The 19,119-nt window shown below is 40.4% G+C and overlaps 1 protein-coding gene across 2 annotated transcripts in view; it reads left to right on the top strand.

The window, feature by feature from the left end:
- mgat4c (mgat4 family member C) overlaps positions 1–19,119 on the top strand; it is a 180,054-nt gene that overhangs the window by 36,447 nt on the left and 124,488 nt on the right. For both annotated transcript variants that reach the window (XM_050072497.1, XM_050072498.1), the window contains exon 2: positions 1,694–1,781. The gene's annotated coding sequence lies outside the window, so the exon portion shown is untranslated. The remainder of the gene's footprint in view (positions 1–1,693; positions 1,782–19,119) is intronic.

The raw sequence follows: 19,119 nt of genomic DNA, 5'->3' as shown, positions 1-19,119 counted from the left end.
TCCTCCTCGCACACTTTAACTCGAAAAAAAGGCAAAAGCCAAAAAAATAATCATATATATATATATATATATATATATATATATATCTATATCTATATATATATATATATGAATTGTGGGGGTCTTTATTGTCTTCACAAGTTATTATTTTTCATCTGTGAAATAAAAATAACCACCGAGTGAAGTGGTTTTCAGCCTACAAAAGTAAACAGTCAGTAGCCATGTTTCCATCAGCCTGTTTAGATGCACATCTANTTATGTTCGAATTAAGTCTGATGTAGCGCACCTCTCTCCATGGTGATATCCACACTCTGGGTCGGGAAGGTGGTAATGCATTTACAAGCTGGTTGCCAACTGCCAGAAGAATGCGAGACTTGTTTTGTTTCCGGTTCTGCGGAAAACTTGCGCGAGTTCGTAGTTTTCACCAAATTCCGTACATTTAATGGAAACACACAGGATTCATATTTCTTTTAATGCGCATTTCCCAATGATTCAAATCACTTTTGGATGGACACATAGCTACTGCGTCACCATGATGTGCAGTTACATTTCTAGAAAGGCTAACGTCAGGCTATGACGCAGGGTATGTGTCTATGCCGAGCCTTCTCCATGGGTATGGCGTCAGTTCAATACAGATGTATGAATCTTGCCAAAGTCCTAAATCTTGCTGTAAGTGTGGAGCCACACTTTGGTGTTCCATATCACCAGGCTTATCGGTCCTGATCAGCTGGTCAGTTTATTGTTACACTTCACTCAAATATCAAACCTATCGCCAACAATCTTGGGACCATCTTTGACCAGTACATGACTGTTGACCATCATGTTACTGAGCTTGTACAGTCCGGTTTCCTTCAGCTGAGAAATATTGCAAAAAGCAGATGTACTGTATGTTTTCTGCTACAGATCGTGAACTGTTTATTCACACTTTCATTTTCTCCCATCTAGATGAATGTAACTGCGTCATGCCATACAGTACGTGCCTCAGTCAAGCTGCTTTAAAGTGTTTACAGTTTGTTCAGAATACAGCTGCCGGCTGTCGGCCCCACATCACACCTGTTTCTCCAACAGTCCATTGGCTCCCTGTAAGATTTAGAACAAACTACGAGATCCTTTTGATTTCTTTGTTCCCTTGTTCTACTTTTTAAACACTCCGACCCTCAAATCTGGGCATGTTTCCATCCCCCGCTCCACCTGCAAAACAAAAGGTGATGGTGCAAACCCACCTCTACAGGGAAAGCCTTTCTATAGAACGTCTTTATGTGATGTGTGTCTGTTTTGTCAGTCTCTCATTGTGCCTTGTTTTATATTGTAATTTATTTTTCCTTGATTTATTCATTATTTATGTTTTTAATGTATGTGCTATATAATTAAAACTTCACTTACTGATCGATTCATCAAAAACATGTTAAAATATTTAAATTTAGCCTAAGTCAGATTTATTTATAGCTCAGTATCACAAATCAGAAATTTGCCTCAATGGGCTTCACAGTCTGTACAGAACACGACGACCTCTGTCCTTTGACCCTCGCCTCAGATAAGGGAAAACTTCTCCCTAAAAGAAGCCCTTCAACAGGGAGAAATGGAAAAAACCTCAGCAAGAACCGACTGAAGTCTTTTCTAAAACTCAGCATTTTTCAGATCTCGGTAGCTTTTGTCATGTTGTATGACTCTGTGTCCTCTTTGTGTTTTGTAGCTGACACAGTGGAGCGAGTCCGGACGTATGAAGCCAAAGTTCCTACAGATCTCAAAGGAATGCAGCGAGACACATTATTAATGTCAAGGTGAGAATGAAAGGATGCAACACGCACACACACACACACACACACACACACACACTCTTTATCTCTTTCTTCTCACTGATCCAGTAACAAAAGCAACTTTTTGCTGTCGGCAGCCGAACTGGAGCTGCTTTGTTTAACAGAACCAGAAATCCTTATATTAAAGAAACGGTTTGACATTTAGGGAAAAAATAATTTTGGCCGTCATGCCGAGAGTTAGATTAGAAGATTGATACCACTCATGTCTGTATCCTAAATACGATGCTACCCACTGCCAGCAGCTGGATAGCTTAGCTTAGCATAAACACTGGAGACAGGCGCTAACAGCTAGCCTGACTCTGTCTAAAATTAACAAAATACACCTTCCACCACCTGTAAAGCTCATTAATATATTGTTTACCGTGTATTTAAGCCATAAAACAACAAAACTGTGTTTTTATAAAGCGCTATGTGCCGGCTTATTTTTTAGGTCGGCCGCAGTAACTTCCTGGAGTCACTGTGGCTACATTTACGCTAATGTTTCTGTTTTAAAGTGCACTGCTGTGCTCAACATGTTTGGAACCCCTGAAATGGCGACCACTGAGAGCGCTGCTGACCCTGTTTTAGCCTGTAAACTCGAGGCTTGAGTTTTAGTCTAGACAACAGAGACTGAAAATGAAAATGATAAGTTGACCCAGTTTCTCAGGGCGCAGCCGTCGTGCCCTGAAATATGGGCACTCTGGAGTGCATGTGTGGCATGATGGCATCACTCTGGCGTTTGAGCGCACTTGCCGCACATCTACATCAAAAACAATGAATTTGAGGGCGCGATAAACGCGGCATGTGTACGGCCCCTTAGGTATATTTTCTAGATTCACTATTCTGCTTATTTAAACAAAAGAATGTGGTGAACATGCCTTACAGGTGGGAGCTTATTTTGGTGTAAATGTGTCATCACATTTGGAATCCACAGAAGGATGATTAGTTTTAATATCATAATCAAAAATGGGAGTTCCTAAAAGTGTAACACACTTTGTGTTGAGCTGAAGCAGCAGAGTCAGGCCTCCACTGAGGGGCCAGAACACAGCGGGACACAAGCCAAACAACAAAGTGTGAGATCAGCATTAGAAATGTAAAACAAAAAAAAAAGAAAAAAAAAGTTTCATTCTGAAAATAGCCGGGACTCAAACACCTGCAGCTCTGGGGACGATCCAACTTTTCATTTCTCACTGGTAAAGTTTGAATGTCATCCTCTGAGGTCTGGAGCTAATGTGAGTGAAGGTCTTCATTTAGTTTTCTGCAAAATTATTTTAATTAAGTGATGTTGTAATGTTATTGGCCAGGAGGCTTTGCAGCGTGCCAGCGTCCAACAGTAATGAGCAGAGAACACGGGCTTTCTTAATGTAGCCTAAATTTGCATTTTGCTCACTGCAGAACTTAAGGCAAATTACACCTCTCTGCCTGCCAAATTCTCGTCTGCTGCTGAAATAAATACTTCCTCTTTTCTTGAGTAATGTTGGTTTTTGACACTGTTAAAAAAGCACGTTAGCTATTCAGAAGCCAGAGCAATAAATTTGGAACAAAAAGCTTTTCTTTCTCTATTGATTCGCAGTTTATCCCTCCTTTGTGTTTGAGTGTCAGAGTGTTGAATGTCACCGTGGCTGAACCTGGTTAACGGCTCTCGGCTCACTCTGAGCTCTGAGAGAACGAGCCGTGAGCCGTGAGCTGCAGTTTGGATAAAAAACACTGTGTCACCTTGTTCAGTGTCGCTCACCCATGCCTTGTTTTATGCATTTATTATGACTTAACATTTCATATGTCACATTATTCTTATAACTATGAATGTTTAAACTTTGCTACTTGGTATATGATGTTTCTGAAATAACGTGAAAATATTGAAACTACAGAAAAACAGTAACATTAACCTTTGGAACCATAAATGAACGTCTGTTTTGTCTCAGTTCGACTCTCCTTCTGCCAAAATGTATCAGCATCAAACAAGGATGCAACCAAACACTAAAAAAGCAACCATTCATTCTGCAGAAACACAGTATGTACTTATACTGTGCTTATACTCCTTTGCTTTTTGTCACTGGGGATGTTTTGTTATAAAAGAAAAGAGAAAACCAACATTATAGAATATAACTATGCAAAAACTAAAGGTGCTTTCACACCTGTAGTTTGGTTCGCTTGGTCGCACCAGAAGGGAGAAAATGATCCATTGTTGCATTTCAGTTTTGGTTCCTGTTCACACTGACTTTTTGCAAATGAAAAAATATGAACTTCTACCGACTGTCAGGTGACTCATTGATTGGACAGTTGTGGCGTTTGTCATCCTGCATCATCAGGACTCACGCAAGGAAATCAGATTCTGGGGACTGACAGAAGTTTCTGCTTCTAAAGTATTTATGTTTCTGTTCTTTGGTTTCACAAAGAGCTCACAGAGAAATAACTGGTTGTAAGTAGAGATGTACCGATACCACTTTTTCCTTCCCGATCCCTGAACCTCAGGTATCTGCAGATACCAAGTACCGATCTGATACCAGTGCATAAAATAAAAATGGATGGGATATGAATTGCTGTATGTCTCAACTCCTAAAACTCTATGTAAAATATTAAGAAATAAATACATAACAGTAGAATTAATGCCATAAAACTTTTTATCATTATTATTATTATATTATTATTATTATCCAGTGTTGACACAGATCAAGACACAGGTTAAAGTGCAGCTACACAATTTGGTAAAAAAGACATTTTACAGGCTACAGTAGAATGTTTTTTAAACTCTGCTCCGTTTCCGTTTCGTTTGTTTGTAGCGTGCGTATGCGTAATGACGTGAGGAATTACATGGTATCGGATTGGTCATAGGCTGTACTCGCCGATACCCGATACCGCATTTTAGGCAGTATCGGAGGCATTAACGATACTGGTATCGGTATCGGTACAACTCTAGTTGTAAGCATTACAGTATAAGTCTATTGATCAGTGTTTCTGGGTTTTTAGTATCTCGGCGTCTCTGCACCATCATTACAACCATCCAAAAAAATGTTCAATTCTTTCTTGGAAGTATTCATGAATAAATAAAACTTGATAAAACTGATTTGATCAAATGTTGAAATAGTTAGCTAGCTCTGAAACATCTCACAGGACCGTTAACACAGCAGAGATTTATCTGAAATGCTTGTTATAATGATCAAATGATGTTTTCCTTTGTGTCTATGTTAAACTAAGACATCCCAGCAGATTTATATTTTTTGCCTGATTATCTGCAAAGAAAAACATACATTAACGGACGTCTTCACCAGCACTGGTAGCAGCCATGTTTCATGTTTACGTTTCGACTGCCACATTTAGCAAAGCATTCTGGGGATTTTCCTTACCCTTCTGGTTGGAGTCCGTATTTATGGTCTCAATTATGGTCCCAGTTCCCAGTCGGAAGTTTAAACTCGAACGCACCCTGAGATTGGATTTCCAGCTCGGAAACTCGGAGCAACCGCATCAACCCTGACTTATGAATTCAAGATGGCTGCCGGTCACATACATAGTGAGTAAACACTCTGCTAAAGTACTGTTTATAGCAATTTTATCTTATTTGTTTTACATTAGGTCAGCCTCATCTGCGGCGTTCATCAGTTGGAGTGCATGATGGTTTTGAAGCTGTCTATACTCCGAAAGTGCAAGGGCAGCAAAGGCTTTCTTGCAGGCATCCATATTTTTTTCCGACTTGTCCACTGTCGTCAACCAGAATGCAAAAACTGTTGTCAACTCGGAAGTGACGTCATTCCCACTTCTGACTTCTGACCCCGAGTACAAAACGAAGGATAGCATAAAAACCAGGTATTTGTGCTTACAGGGATTTCTTCTACATATGTTTACCTAATTATTTAAAACTTTGGCCATGTTTAATATGAAAATCCTTCAATGTAGTTTGATATGTAGACAGCAAAATACAGAAGAGCATAACAGGTCCCCTTTAATGGGATGGAAAGATCGTGATTTTGGTCAAATGTCAAAAAAAAGGCAATAATAGGGTCAGGGATGGGTAAAAAAAAAATTAGTGGTATATTAATCCAAGACGCCTGTTCTGTTGGAAAACAAATTGAATACACTGTCAGTGAACTTTTTACTGATTTGTTGTGTATCAACATTTTCACAACTTGCCCGGTGTGTTTATAAGCAACATTTCTTCATCATGCAAAATTCTCTCAGCATTATGTTTCCCTCAAATGAATTTTCAGTTTTAAATACGTAGTAAATTTAAACGTCATTTCTAAGAGATGGGGCTAAAATGTAACGACATATAAGTGTGATCAGAGTGTCGGCTTCACATTCATGTGCTCTTGTCATGGTATAAGCGCATCACATTGTAAACAAGCGAGGCTTTGTTTTCAGAAAAGAGAATATTCAGTGTGTTTGTGGTATTTTGGGAGTTGATTATGAATTCCATTGTTGTGTTCAGACTTGTCAGAAAGGGTTTGTAATGAGTGAAAACTCAGACTTTGTTTCATTGTTTGGATGGATCCAACACACTTCTCCTTGGCTGTGAATCAGCTGTGTTGCTGGTTGCACATGCGAGGTCACACTGCAGCATCAGCTACCACAGATGCTTCTCCTCCCCATCGGCTTCCTGTTGCCTTTGTGTCCTACGCGGGATGGTGCGAGCAGGTAGAGACAGAGCAGCAGAATGAATGGGCGGTGGAGGCAGCAGCGAGGTGGACCAGAGAGATTAGCTGGGAAATTGACACTGACAAATCTCATACATTAAGGCTTCCTGGGAGGCAGCTATCGGCAGAAGAGGCGGCAGGTACCATATCCCGTAAATGGCACTGGGTTTCTTTAATACTCTGCTCGCAGCACGTTGGAAAGCCGAACCACCCTGTCGTCTACGGCGCCAAAGATAAGGAAGCCAGGTGTGCTCAGAGGCATTTCATTTGACTAATGTGTTTACAGCTGGAATAATGAATAGAGTGAGGAAGATGAGAGTAATTAATTTGAGCTGTTCCAGCTAAATAACAAAGCAAATACGGGCAAAACTGTTTCATTTCCCTTTGGAACTGCAGCTTTTTTCCTTCTCTCGCCTGCTTTAATGAGATAAAGCCAGTTGTCTTTGATAAGGAGTCCTAGTTACTGTTGTTAGTCGCCTCGTAGCCTTTTGATCTGTTCTCAGGGTGTTTGCTCACATTTTCTTTATGAAGGACAAAGCCGCGCACAGCATTTACATTTATTTACAGAGCCTAAAAATATGACCTCTAATTATTTCGGAAAAACAGAAATTTGTGTTTTTCTTTGAATAATACAGAATTTAATCAACCAGCTGGTAATTCTACCGTCATTCAGGCACCATTACAGCTCTGATTAACCTTTTCTCTCACTCAGTAAACCTTTGGAAAGCCGTAGATGTGCTGTGTGTTCCTTTGCGTCTTGAGAGTAAAGAGTCTAATTACCAAACATAAACAGCTCTTTGGCCTCTGCAGCCACTACCTGATGTTTGCTGAGTGTTATTCTCAGTGACTTAACCCCGCTCAAGAGGTTCATGGTGTGTTCCGTCTATCCTTATTTATTTTGGACAGTGAATTTACTGAGGGAAAAAAAAAAAAAAAAAAAAAGGAGCGGTGCCCTTGCTGTTGCCTAGCAACAAAGTGAGTCCATGGGACTCAGCACCTTGCAGGATCTCTTCCAGACTACCTTGAAACTTGTCCTCTTTAGACGTGTGGAGAAAGTTTATTTGCGTATCCATCAGTGTTCATGAATAATGAAGTGCTGTTTGCTGCGATGAAGAAATGAAGATGCACATTCTGTCACAACGTAGACCGTTTTACCAACTTATTAGTTGTCATGGTATGTGTGTGTACTAGAGTTGGGTCAATTTCCGGTTTTGACGAACTGGTCTGGTGTGCAAGCTTAAACCAGTTTGATTTCAAACCAGCTGAACCAACATCTCTCATTATGACTCAGTCTGGCAAATTAAAAAGTTGCCTACATCATCAACCTGTGCTGACAGCGTTACGGTGCTGATTCCAATAAAGTGGGCGTTATAAGCAATATGACGATGTGATTAAACCAAAATTATGTTTATAAACGGACTAACGGAGCCACTAGTGTGTGACAGGCTGTGTGCAATTTACTGCCTGTCTCGGGGGTGTCGGCAACATGAAGGACATCAAATTTCATTAGAGGTGGGAGGGGGATGAGCGGCCATGTTGTGTTAGAAAGATAGGAAGTTCTTGTGTTTTTTGGGGTGACGAGACGAGACATGGCGGAGTTAGTCTCCCCGATATAACAACATTTTTAATTTGAAGCAGACAAAAAAAAAGGTGTCCTAACTGGCTGCAGGCGCCATTGTGAGCTAAACTTTTGTTGATGAGGAACAGCTGATTTATGAAGTTAAAATGAAGAATTATCTGTATGATTACTTCATATTTCACTACAAAAACCAAAATAAGGGGGCAGCTGATGGAAAGCATTGTTGAGGAGCTGAAAGTTTCTGATGAGCTAAATGACCTTCACTAATAAGCTAGGCAACTTGTTGGCTGTATTGTTGGTCATTTTCAGTAAACATCACAATATGAGACGTGTGTCTGTTTTAAAAGTAATGTTACAAATGTAGGAGGATAGCAATCTTTCAAGGGGTGACATCTCCCAAACCAGTCTCACTCCAAAGTCGTTGAATACTGGTTCTTGGTCAGTGACTTCTGGCGTCAGACACTGACAAAAAGCCACAGAGAATTTTTTCTGGGAGGCCGGTGTTCGCTTCCCTCGCTTTTTTGCTAAAGCCAACCACGTGTGTGCCGGTGAAGCGAAAAAATGTTACTTTGCAGTGTTGTACCAACGTGGTGCTTTTATTTTGACAGAGACTGTATGCAAACTGTACATTTCCTGTGAAAACAGAGGTGTATTTTGAAAACAGACAATGCATGTAACAGGCTGAAGTTGACACGGCGTCCCAGAACGTCAACAACCAACACACCCAGGGTACCTTGGACGTCATATGTGGACGTGGAAAGTCCATGACCAAACGTGGACATGTGACAAGGTCGCAGTGAGGATGTGTTGTGTCGTCAGTCAGATCAGCTGATTGCGACGTGTATTTTTACAGGAGACAACAAACGTGTATATGAAATGGATTCAGTTCTTCTTGGACACGATGTCTTCATGTTCCACTCAGGAGCAGCTGCTGAGTCAAGTGGGACAGCTGGTAGAGTTCAGTCTGCTGTTTGGCTCAACATCAAACCAGTTTGAAAACATTCACACCGATCCAACCCCACTGTGTCCTGCTGCTGTGGTTTGGTTCAAAGAGGATCAATTCAACATCACTCATGCAACATAACAAAGATGCAGAGGTTTATACGAAGCCTCAGAACTGTACGACATCATTTTACAGAAGCATCTTGGCAGCAGCAGAAACATTTTTCACCCAGAACGGTGAATTCATCAGACTTTTTATTTTGGTGGTTCATCAAGGAGACAGGCTGTTAAATATTCATGACTGCGTTGTGTTCTTAAAATAAGGCTCATTAGCACTCCCAGCCTCTTTTCAAGTTCCGCCTTTCTCTTGTCACTCTCAAGTGCAACACAAACATGTTATTCATCTCTCACAATCTCGCCGCTCAAAGTGGGCTCCAATATTATTACACCCAATGATGCCTTTGTTTTCAACTCAGACCGACTCTAATACTATTACAGTTTGATTCCTGTTCAAGCACCCGGAAGAGTATTGATTGAATCACTTTAAGTGTTGTTAAAACAAAAATGTTGGTGCTGTAATAACAGAATTGATTTCTTAAAATAATGGAAACATATGCTCCTAACAGGGTTACAGATATGCTGCTTCCCCCCAGAATAAATAAATGGCACGTCAGCTCAGCAGTTTAACTTTGAACCTTCCTGCTGAGTGCATTCTTCCTGTGTGGAGTTTGTGTGTCGTCCATGTGAGGTTCCTCTGGGTGCAGAATAGGAGACACTAAATTGAATGTGTTGTCTGTTTGTCTGTCTGTCTGTGTTACTGATGTGATCAAACCTGTCCAGGGTGCGTCCTGCCACAGTGCAAACTAGGATGGACCAAAGCCCCCAGCGTCCCTACGTAAGATTAAGGGGTGTTGAAAATGGATGGAAATATTGATGAAAATTTGTGACATTTAAAAGGATAGTACACCCAAAAAATGAAAATTCAGCCATTATCTACTCACCCATATGCCGAGGGAGGCTCTGGTGAAGTTTTAGAGTCCTCACATCACTGCCGGAGATCCAAGGGGAGAGGGAGTAGCACACAACCCAAGCTAACAAGAAAAATAAGATTTAAAAAAAAAATGTGCAATTTGTTCAGAAGAATTACCAAAATAATAAATCACATTTTAAAATAATAATAATAATAAAATCTACAAATCAACTTTATAATTGAACTACAATTGAAATTCTTGGCCAATACTGATAGCAATTTCTAAAATAATTTAGTCAATAGCCAATAACAGTGTTTTTATATTTGTGTTTCTTTCGTTTGTTGTTGTTATTTATTCTTCTTTTGTTTCCAGGGAAACACTACACTATAAAACAATAACAGCTTCAAAGTCATTCAGTGCTTCAATACACTTCACTTGAATGAGCACAAATTCAATAATACACATTTATGAAACAACCTTGAACATAACCTTCTGTCACATGAAAAACATCTTTAGGAAAATAAGCAGCCTTGTACTACACATAAAACACCATAATTCCCGCTCTAATATCTGTATTATAAAAATTATAACACATTTCTGCCCCAAACAGCCGATTTATTGGTTTCTGACCAAAAGCTACAATTTACAAGATTACTTTGAACACATCATGAGAACGTTATAATTTACCTTCACCCAGTACTCATTTTTACTGAATAGAGCTTGAATACTTCACAATGCAAATCAATGCAACCTCCGTGAGCTGTTTGTTGTGTACACCGGCTGCTAACGGCTAACAGTTAACTGCTAACTTAACGAGCTCTCCTCCAGCTGATTTCATGTTTTTTCGCTCCACATCCACTCCTCTCAGTAGTGCAGTGGTAGTGGTTTGGACATGATACCGATACAGCGTGTTTCGGGGTTCATGCTATGTCGGACAACTTCACCCATTTCCCCCAGAGAGCAGGTAAAGTGTGATGAGCTGTGGAGGGGGGCCAGGGGGCGGCAGGAACACAGAAAAAAAGGCCTCTCTGTTATTTACTTTGCTGTGTAGTTTTGTTGTTGGGGCGTTATGTCATGTTTCAGAATAATAGTAGTAATAGTATTACTTAAAAATTGTCAAAGATAAACATTTAGATTTTTTTGGATGACGGCGCCCTCAGCATTCGCCTGTACTGCACTGGGGCTAATCCAGTTCTCTCCATGCTCTCATTAAAGTGACCAGACAGTTTTGGGATCTAAGGTGCTAAACTACAGCTTTAGTGAGGACCTGAGGGTAGTGTTGCTTTCGTCAACGAAAAGTATGACTAAATATCATCGTCAATGAACCTTTATCACGTGATGAAAATGAGACGAGACGCAACGTAAATTATGGTCATGTGACGATAACTATAACTAAATATATAATGCAATATTGTTGACGAATAAAAACGAGACTAAATGTGGTTTACAAAATAAAACCTCTGCTAAAATGTCTCTTCATTTTCGTTGACCAAAAAGAGACGAGACGAAATAACGTTATAATGTTTAGTCGTGTTATTATTATTATTTTGCAGTATTTCTGTTTCCTAGGCTGTGCGTCGCACTGCGCAGATGGATTACAGCCGTGACGATATACAGTACAACAGGTAATGAAATAAAAGTATGTTATGTAGCTCCGCGATCCCCCAGTCTGTTGCCAGGCAATGCGGAACACACACCAGGAACTCACAAGCTTCTTTGTATTTACATTGATGTGCAACTGTGTAACTTCGTCCAGTTCGGCTGATGAAACGTTGGCAAACCTGGATGTTGGCACGGCTGGATTCAGCTTCCACTCTTCCTCATCCTCATCAGTACCTCATCAGCTTCCACTCTTCCTCATCCTCATCAGTACCTCATCAGATGATCATTGATAATTCCTGACCGTTGCTATGTAGCCCAGCGTTGCTAGGGACGCTTCCCTGACAAGGAGATTCAGCCGTTGCCGGCAGGGCAGGGTGCGCGTCGGGGTTCTATTCCCCTCTCGGGAGTTATTTTCCCAGTATTCACTGGCTCATTATACATTATCCCTTACTTACAACACCTGTGAGCGGAGTGATTTTACTGTTACAAGTCCCAGTGATGTTATACTCTATATCAGCACTCACAGAATGCCTCTCGTCCAATCAGATTACTTGGTCGGAACTAACTGTTGTATAAATAAATATATATTTAGCTCTAACTAGGAGCTAATTTAGAAAAGAACATTTTGGTTTGGTTATACTATACTAGGTACTTATACTATATTGACTGGGTATAATAGAATTGCATTACTAAAAAGAGACTAAAATACAATTTTCATTGACTAAAACTAGACTTAAATGTCATCAGTTTTCGTCGACTAAAATGAGACGAAAATAGTCATGGATTATTCTGACTAAAATAAGACTAAAATGCTCAGACTTTTAGTTGACTGAAACTTGACTAGACAAAGAGTATGAACGGGACTAAAACTAATAAAAACTAAAATGACAGTTTAACACAAAGACTAGACTAAAACTAAAACTAAAACAGGCCGCCAAAAACAACACTACCTGAGGGAACTAGTCAAGTCAATTTTGTTTCTCTCAACACTTTTCACACAGAGCAGGTCTCGTCCATAATCTTTAAATTCACAGAGACCCAACGATCCCCTCTCTGAGCAGCACTTGGCGATGGTGGCTGAGAAAAACTTCCTCTTAGATTACAAATCTCAAAAAGAACTTGGGCTTCAGTTAACAATTGTTTTAATCACTGATTCATTTCTAAACTAACTGAGTGATTTTTCAGCCCATTAAATGTCAGAGAACATTGAACAGTGTCCAACACAAGTTCCCAGAACACAACATGATGTGTTCTGGCCAAATCCACAGTCAGAAATCCAAAAATATTCCATTTACAATAATTGGAAAACAAAGAAACTCATCAAAGAAATTGTCTGGTATTTCATCATTTATCGAGCAGAAATGTCAGTCAGCTCGTCTTTTAATAAACCAATAGTTTCACCAGAGGAATCAGTTGGATGGAATTGAGACAAAGTCACATTAGCGTTAGTCTTTTTGGAGGCAGCTTCAGTTTCAGTTTACACTTTCAACAAACATGAAGTCAGTAACAACAAATGAAATGGAAATAACAGTTACAGTGATATTTTAATAGTAACAGTTTGCTTATTTGAAAACGTACTGCTCCACTGCTCGTTTGGTCAGATGCTCACCTTGGTAAAGTTTGGTGACCTGCTGCAGTTCGGTTTGTTTATACGTCCGTATGGAAGTTAGCTCACTGTAACGGCTGCAATAGCTATAGAAAAATAGTTTTGAGAGTTCAAGGTAAGCTCCAACATTAATCTGATCCATGTCTACTTTACTGTTGATGCAGAACACTTAAGAAAATCCCATAATATCAGCCTTTAGTGAATGAGATCTTAGTGTTGAATATACAATTAGAGCTGTGTATCTTTGCATCTGTGACTCTGGCATCCTTGTTGAGTGTTATGTGTGTGATGTGAATTTGGAGCACTTTATTGAATATAAAACTCCTTAATAGGTAAGTGGATAATGACTGCTCATTTTTACTAATCCATCTGTTGCTTTCTGTGGAAAACAGTAAAAATCCAGTTTTGTTTCATCATGAGCAGCTTCAGCATTACACACACACACACACACACACACGCTTGTGTTTTTAATGAGTCGTTCCTGCAGGAGGGAGGTTCACCTCACTTACAGGCTCGGTCCACCCATAGGCAACCTATTAACATCCACTTTATCAGCGCTTTCATATTTCATGACCTGCTTCATCAAACTTTAATGCAGTCCTGCTTCTACACGTTTGTGTTTTTAGTGCAAAGTCATGTCTGAACTGAAAGCTTTACCTACAGGGCCAACACGTTCTCACTCCCACCTCGTCTGACGTTTGGTCATGGACTCTCCCAATCAGAGTCAGAAATATTTTATTGATCCCCGCGGGGAAATTGGGATTCTTTATAGTTGCTCTGATGTAAAGAGAATTGTAAGCAGTAAGAACAGGGGTATGAAATAGAAGTATGTAAATGTAAAATAATAAAATACAATAATATAGAAATAAAAATGTGCATTATATTTAACACTAGTACTTTAGATAATAAGATTAAAATATATATGTTCAATGTGTCTGAAAAATATTCAAATATGTGCGCTGTGCTTCCACATTGACATACAACGTCCAAGGTACCCTGGGTGTGTTGGTTGTTGATGCTCTGGGACGCCGTGTCAACTTCAGCCTGTTACATGCATTGTCTGTTTTCAAAATACACTTCTGTTTTCACAGGAAATGTACAGTTTGCATACAGTCTCTTTCAAAATAAAAGCACTACATTGGTACAATACCGCCAACTGATGTTTTTTTCCTTCAACAACAAACAAACGTGCTTGGGTTTAAGACAAAAGAACAGGGTTTGGCTTTACATCTTAAGCCCAGCTTAGACCAAAGATTCACAACGTGCTTTAAAACCAGCCGCCGGCCATTTGACCAGCTGAGTGTCAGGTGACACCATCAGCCGGCTTGAGTCAAGCTCAGACCGGCCAGTTCACACCACTCATAGCTCTAAAACAGTTTCATCTCATTGCCAATCATTGGTCTAAACTTGGCTTTACAGGAAGTGAACACCAGCTTCCTGGGGGGAAGTTGGTGGTTGTTGGACCCATCCATCATCATTTCCACCCACCCTACAGTATGTGCACTCCTGCTGCCTTAACTTTTGTTGTTGTCGTCCGACCACACTTTTCCCGATGCTGCTGGGAAACTCTTACACAATGACTGCAACTGGCTGCGTATCATGCTGACGTGAAAGGACGTCTTTTTTCATCAGTGTCTAACCCTGTAAGTAACTGACAATCACAGGTATTCAATGACTTCAGAGTGAGACCAGGTTGATGGGGCTGTTGCTGGAATCTAACCCACAGCTGCAACCAGATATTACAGACTTATTCTATAACCAGGTTCATATGACCTGGTTGCATGCATGTGCCCTGTGGCTGTCCAGCAGATCTTGGATGGATCGTGACTTAGAAAAAAAGGACGTCATTAGTGGTGCAAAATGATTTAACAGAGCCAAAAACCTGCTGAAAGCAGACGATGGGCCGGACGCCAGTGGTTTCTCTCTTCCTCTCTGCGGACATGGCATTCGGGCTGCTGTGCCACACTAAAGTACGTCTGGGGTAATGTGCTGCCCTCAGATTGCTGGAGTCCTACTGAGCCTGTGGGACGCACGATTAGCCTGTGCCCAGACCTGATATGCAGTGACCAGAGCCAAGCACCGATGGATGAATAGAAAGAGGAGACGGGGTGGAGATTGGAGGGGAAAAGGAAAGGCAGCATACAGAGGTGTGTGTCATAACGTGCAGGGAACAGTGTTGGAGGGTTTTATGTGCTAAAACAGAATGCATTTGCCAGTGAATTGTCGGTACCCAAATGTTTTTCCAAAAAGACCTATGCCAGCATGGCTGCCAGTCCCAGAGAGAGCTCCAGAAAGATTTTAAAAGGGGTGACTGTGAATGTGGCAATCACTCTGAAAAAGCCAAAATGGCAGCAGCGAGGCACAAAAGCATTTGCAGCATTACTGAGTACGCTGCTGGTTATTTCAACCCGACCTCGGTTCAGTGTGCCACATTTTGGATGGGTGTTCGATGGTAACACAGTTGATACTTAGCCTGTGAGCCACTGCTCTCAGATTGTGCCCCCTGAATCCTGATTGCCTCCAGAAAGTACCCAAGATATTTTTTTGTTTAAATTCTTTTGCAAAAGAACAGAAGAAGAAAAAAAAACCCCACTCATATGGGGTTAAAAGCTCGAGCAAAAGCTCCGTCTCCAAACTGTAGTCAATGGTAGCTGGAGGCTATTCTTTTTGATGACATCACATATTACAGTCATGGTTACTGGGCTCAGGCAGAGTTGCTCACGCTCACAAATATTGGTTGAAGCTAGTCCAAAGGAAAAACATGTGAGTCAGAAGAAGGAGCCGTTGGATCTGCTCAGGCTGATGAACCTGAAATTCTCTTTCCAGTTTTTTAAGCAGAGAAAAATGTGAATTCTGCAAAGGCTACACAAGTCAGTGCTGTCCTGAAGGCACAATACTGTAACGGTCTAAAAGTCAGCGCCATGAGTTAACATCAAATATAAAATTGTAATGTATGTGTCATGTATGCTCTGCTCTCTGAGACCTTGAACACTGTGTGTAGCCTGGAATAACAAAGGTGGTGATGAATGGAAATGTTCTCAACACATCAGGCATGACTTTAGTAAAGCCCAGTGAAGTAACAAAGAAAACAATCAGTTCATAATGTGGCTCGATGGCACATGTCGTGGTGGTATGATATGCTGCAAGACAATGTCAGGTAAAAATGCTGCTTCTAACAACGCAGTATAAGAAGCCAGAAAGTTCCTATAGGGCACCTGCTTTTGTTAACGTCCCAGCATTGGAAGCAGCGTCTCAGAGTGTCAGACGGATACCAAGTGTGTAATATGTAGACAGGAAAGGCCACAAAGAGGCGGCAGGTAATGACTTGGGATGGGAAGGTGTTGGACATGTAGTCCCATCTAAAGCAGTGGTTGTCAGGATTTGGTAATCTTGAAAACTTTGTATCTGGATCAGGGTGATCACATCTAATGTTGCTTTGAAAAACTGGAACAAAAGTAAAATGGTTTAACTGATCCTAGACAGCAAAACATGGGCATGTTGAAAAAGGCAGCAGAAAGAGGTTGTTGGTTTTTGGGCCCTGGATCAGGGAAACACTGATTTGTAACTGAAGGAATTCTAACCAGGAGAAGTTTCAGCTGGTTGCAGTCTGCAGTCCTCACTGCTAGATGCCACTAAATCCTCCACACTGTTCCTTTAAATCACTCATTCTTGTCTGCTTTGTTTCAACTGAGTGTTAATTCCATTGTTGATTAATCTCTTGATTATTTTTTGATTCATCATTTTGCCCATAAAACATCAGAAGGTAGTGAAAAATATCCATCACATGTTCCAAGAAGACAAGTTCAAATTGTTTGTTTTGTTCAACAACATAAAAGAGAGAAAATGCAAAATCTTCACATTTGATAAGCAACTGTTTTCCTTGAACAACTGCGTCTAATGACTGTTAATCCTAAACTGTTAAATAAATATCTCTTGATCACATAATTTATGACCAACTGTTTTATCAATAGTTTTCTTTCCATGGTTTTTGTCATTTAGTTCAGATTTAGTTCAGTGTCTATCAGTGATTTTTGTTGGTTTGTTTAATCCAGTTGTCACTTTCAGTCACTCAATATATTTGGTTTGTGATTGTGGTGCAGCACCTCTGAACTAAAGGGCAGCACATGTTGGTTGGCACCGGAAAACTTAAACTGCACGTTGCAGAAAGAGAGTGGATTTTTATTAACAATGATGTTCATAAAACATGAAACTAAAACCCTGGGAAGTTAAACAAGAATTGAAAAGCAGAAGTGCAAACAAACAAAACCGAGAGCCAAAGCCAGAGCCTCGCAGCAAGCTGCAGCCTGCTCTGCTTCTACTTATAGATCCTGATACCTCCTGAGCCTCACCTGACTGGAGCGTACCATCTGCTCAGGTAACCACAGGGTGAGCAGGACTGGTACAGAAAAAAACCCCCCAAAAGAATTCATTCAAGACTTTGCGTTTACTGCTAAAAATCAAAATTCATCTGTGGACGCCCAGGAACACAGACTGTGTTAGAATGCCATTTACTGCAGAGCAGTGTTACCCTTCCTTCACATCTTGGCACTGCCCAGACACTCCGGCTCTGAGGACCTAATGAAGCACACCTGTTCTGACTTATCACTGATTAAATGATCTCTACCAGGAGCACACACAGAACAACAAAAAACGGCTCCATATATCTCTACATACAGTTCATAACCTCGTGCACCACAAATAAAACCTCACATCTTCAACCTGACTTCTGTTTTTGTTTAACCTGATAAATCAACAGATAAACTGAAACACTGATGATTTAAAGGAATACTTCACCACCTAAAAATGACATTCTTATATCAGTTACTCATTTCATTGAACAAAGGATCCAAAAACTGAGTTGAAGTCATAGGCGACTGCGTTTAACAGCAGCAAAACTATATCAAATATTAGTTTACACTCTCACACAATGTGTGCAGTATGATGCAAGTCTCATTTATATAGCTGTATGCTCAGTGTGTCACAAACAGACAGTCCTAACTATACTAATAATGAAACTTATCTGTAGCCAGACTCCATAGATAAAAACAGTAATTTAACCTCACTGAACACAGGAGCTGCTGGTGTACTGCTGCCTCCATCAGGTACTTAGTTTGTGTTATTGTGTGACTTTAGTGAATCTGAACGAACCCTTTAAAACACCAAAGTCACACAGTAACACAAACAACACCTGGGGTGTATTCCCGAAAGCGGGTTTAGTGAAAACTCTGAGTATGTTAACCCTGAAATGAGGGAAACTCTGGGTTTTCAGTTCCAGAAAGAGTATGCTACGATTTTAATTAAGTGTGGTTAAATGTTAAATTAATGGACCAGTGCATTCAAACGTACGTGTTGACTCGGGCAGCAGTTTTCTCCCATGCCGCCTCTCTCTCCTTGGCAGCTTTAGCGGTGTTACTTTTTTTTTTTTACGAAATATATGCTCATATTCGCTGTAGGCATTCATGAGCACCTCCAATTCCACAGGTGTAAAATAAGTTGATTGCTTTTTCTCTCCGGTTGCCATGGTGACTCTCTGTATCGGGCTCCACTGATGATGGCTTTTTATTGTGGTTGTGCACGCGCTTAACTCAAGGTGTACCTACTCAGAGTTGATTGAACTAATTCAGATCAGCTGTTCTGGAACAGGATACTCAGAGTTTCCCAGTTCAGGGTAAAGCACTATTCGGACGGGATTAGTTTTACCTGGGCACGTGGGGTAATGTCACTTTACCACAGGACGTTAGTAATATTAATGGCCAATTCGCATGGGATAAGAAATATCAGTAAAACTACCACAAGTGGGCGGGGTAAATCCATTCAGGCACCGCCGTCCCCTCCTGTTGTCATGTGCGTATTAGGGCTGTCAAAAGCACCATGAAATTGAGTTTGAATATTTTCGAATTAATTTAGTAGAGTTCGAATAACATTCAAATTTATTTTTATTTATTTTATTTTATTTTTTTTACAAAAAAACACAAATATGAACGTGACACTCGGA

The sequence above is a fragment of the Epinephelus moara genome, chromosome 20, assembly GCF_006386435.1.
Source record: "Epinephelus moara isolate mb chromosome 20, YSFRI_EMoa_1.0, whole genome shotgun sequence".
In the NCBI taxonomy this organism is placed as follows: domain Eukaryota; kingdom Metazoa; phylum Chordata; class Actinopteri; order Perciformes; family Serranidae; genus Epinephelus; species Epinephelus moara.
Note: the sequence above shows the minus strand (reverse complement) of the source record. Positions and strands in the feature narration are given on the sequence as shown.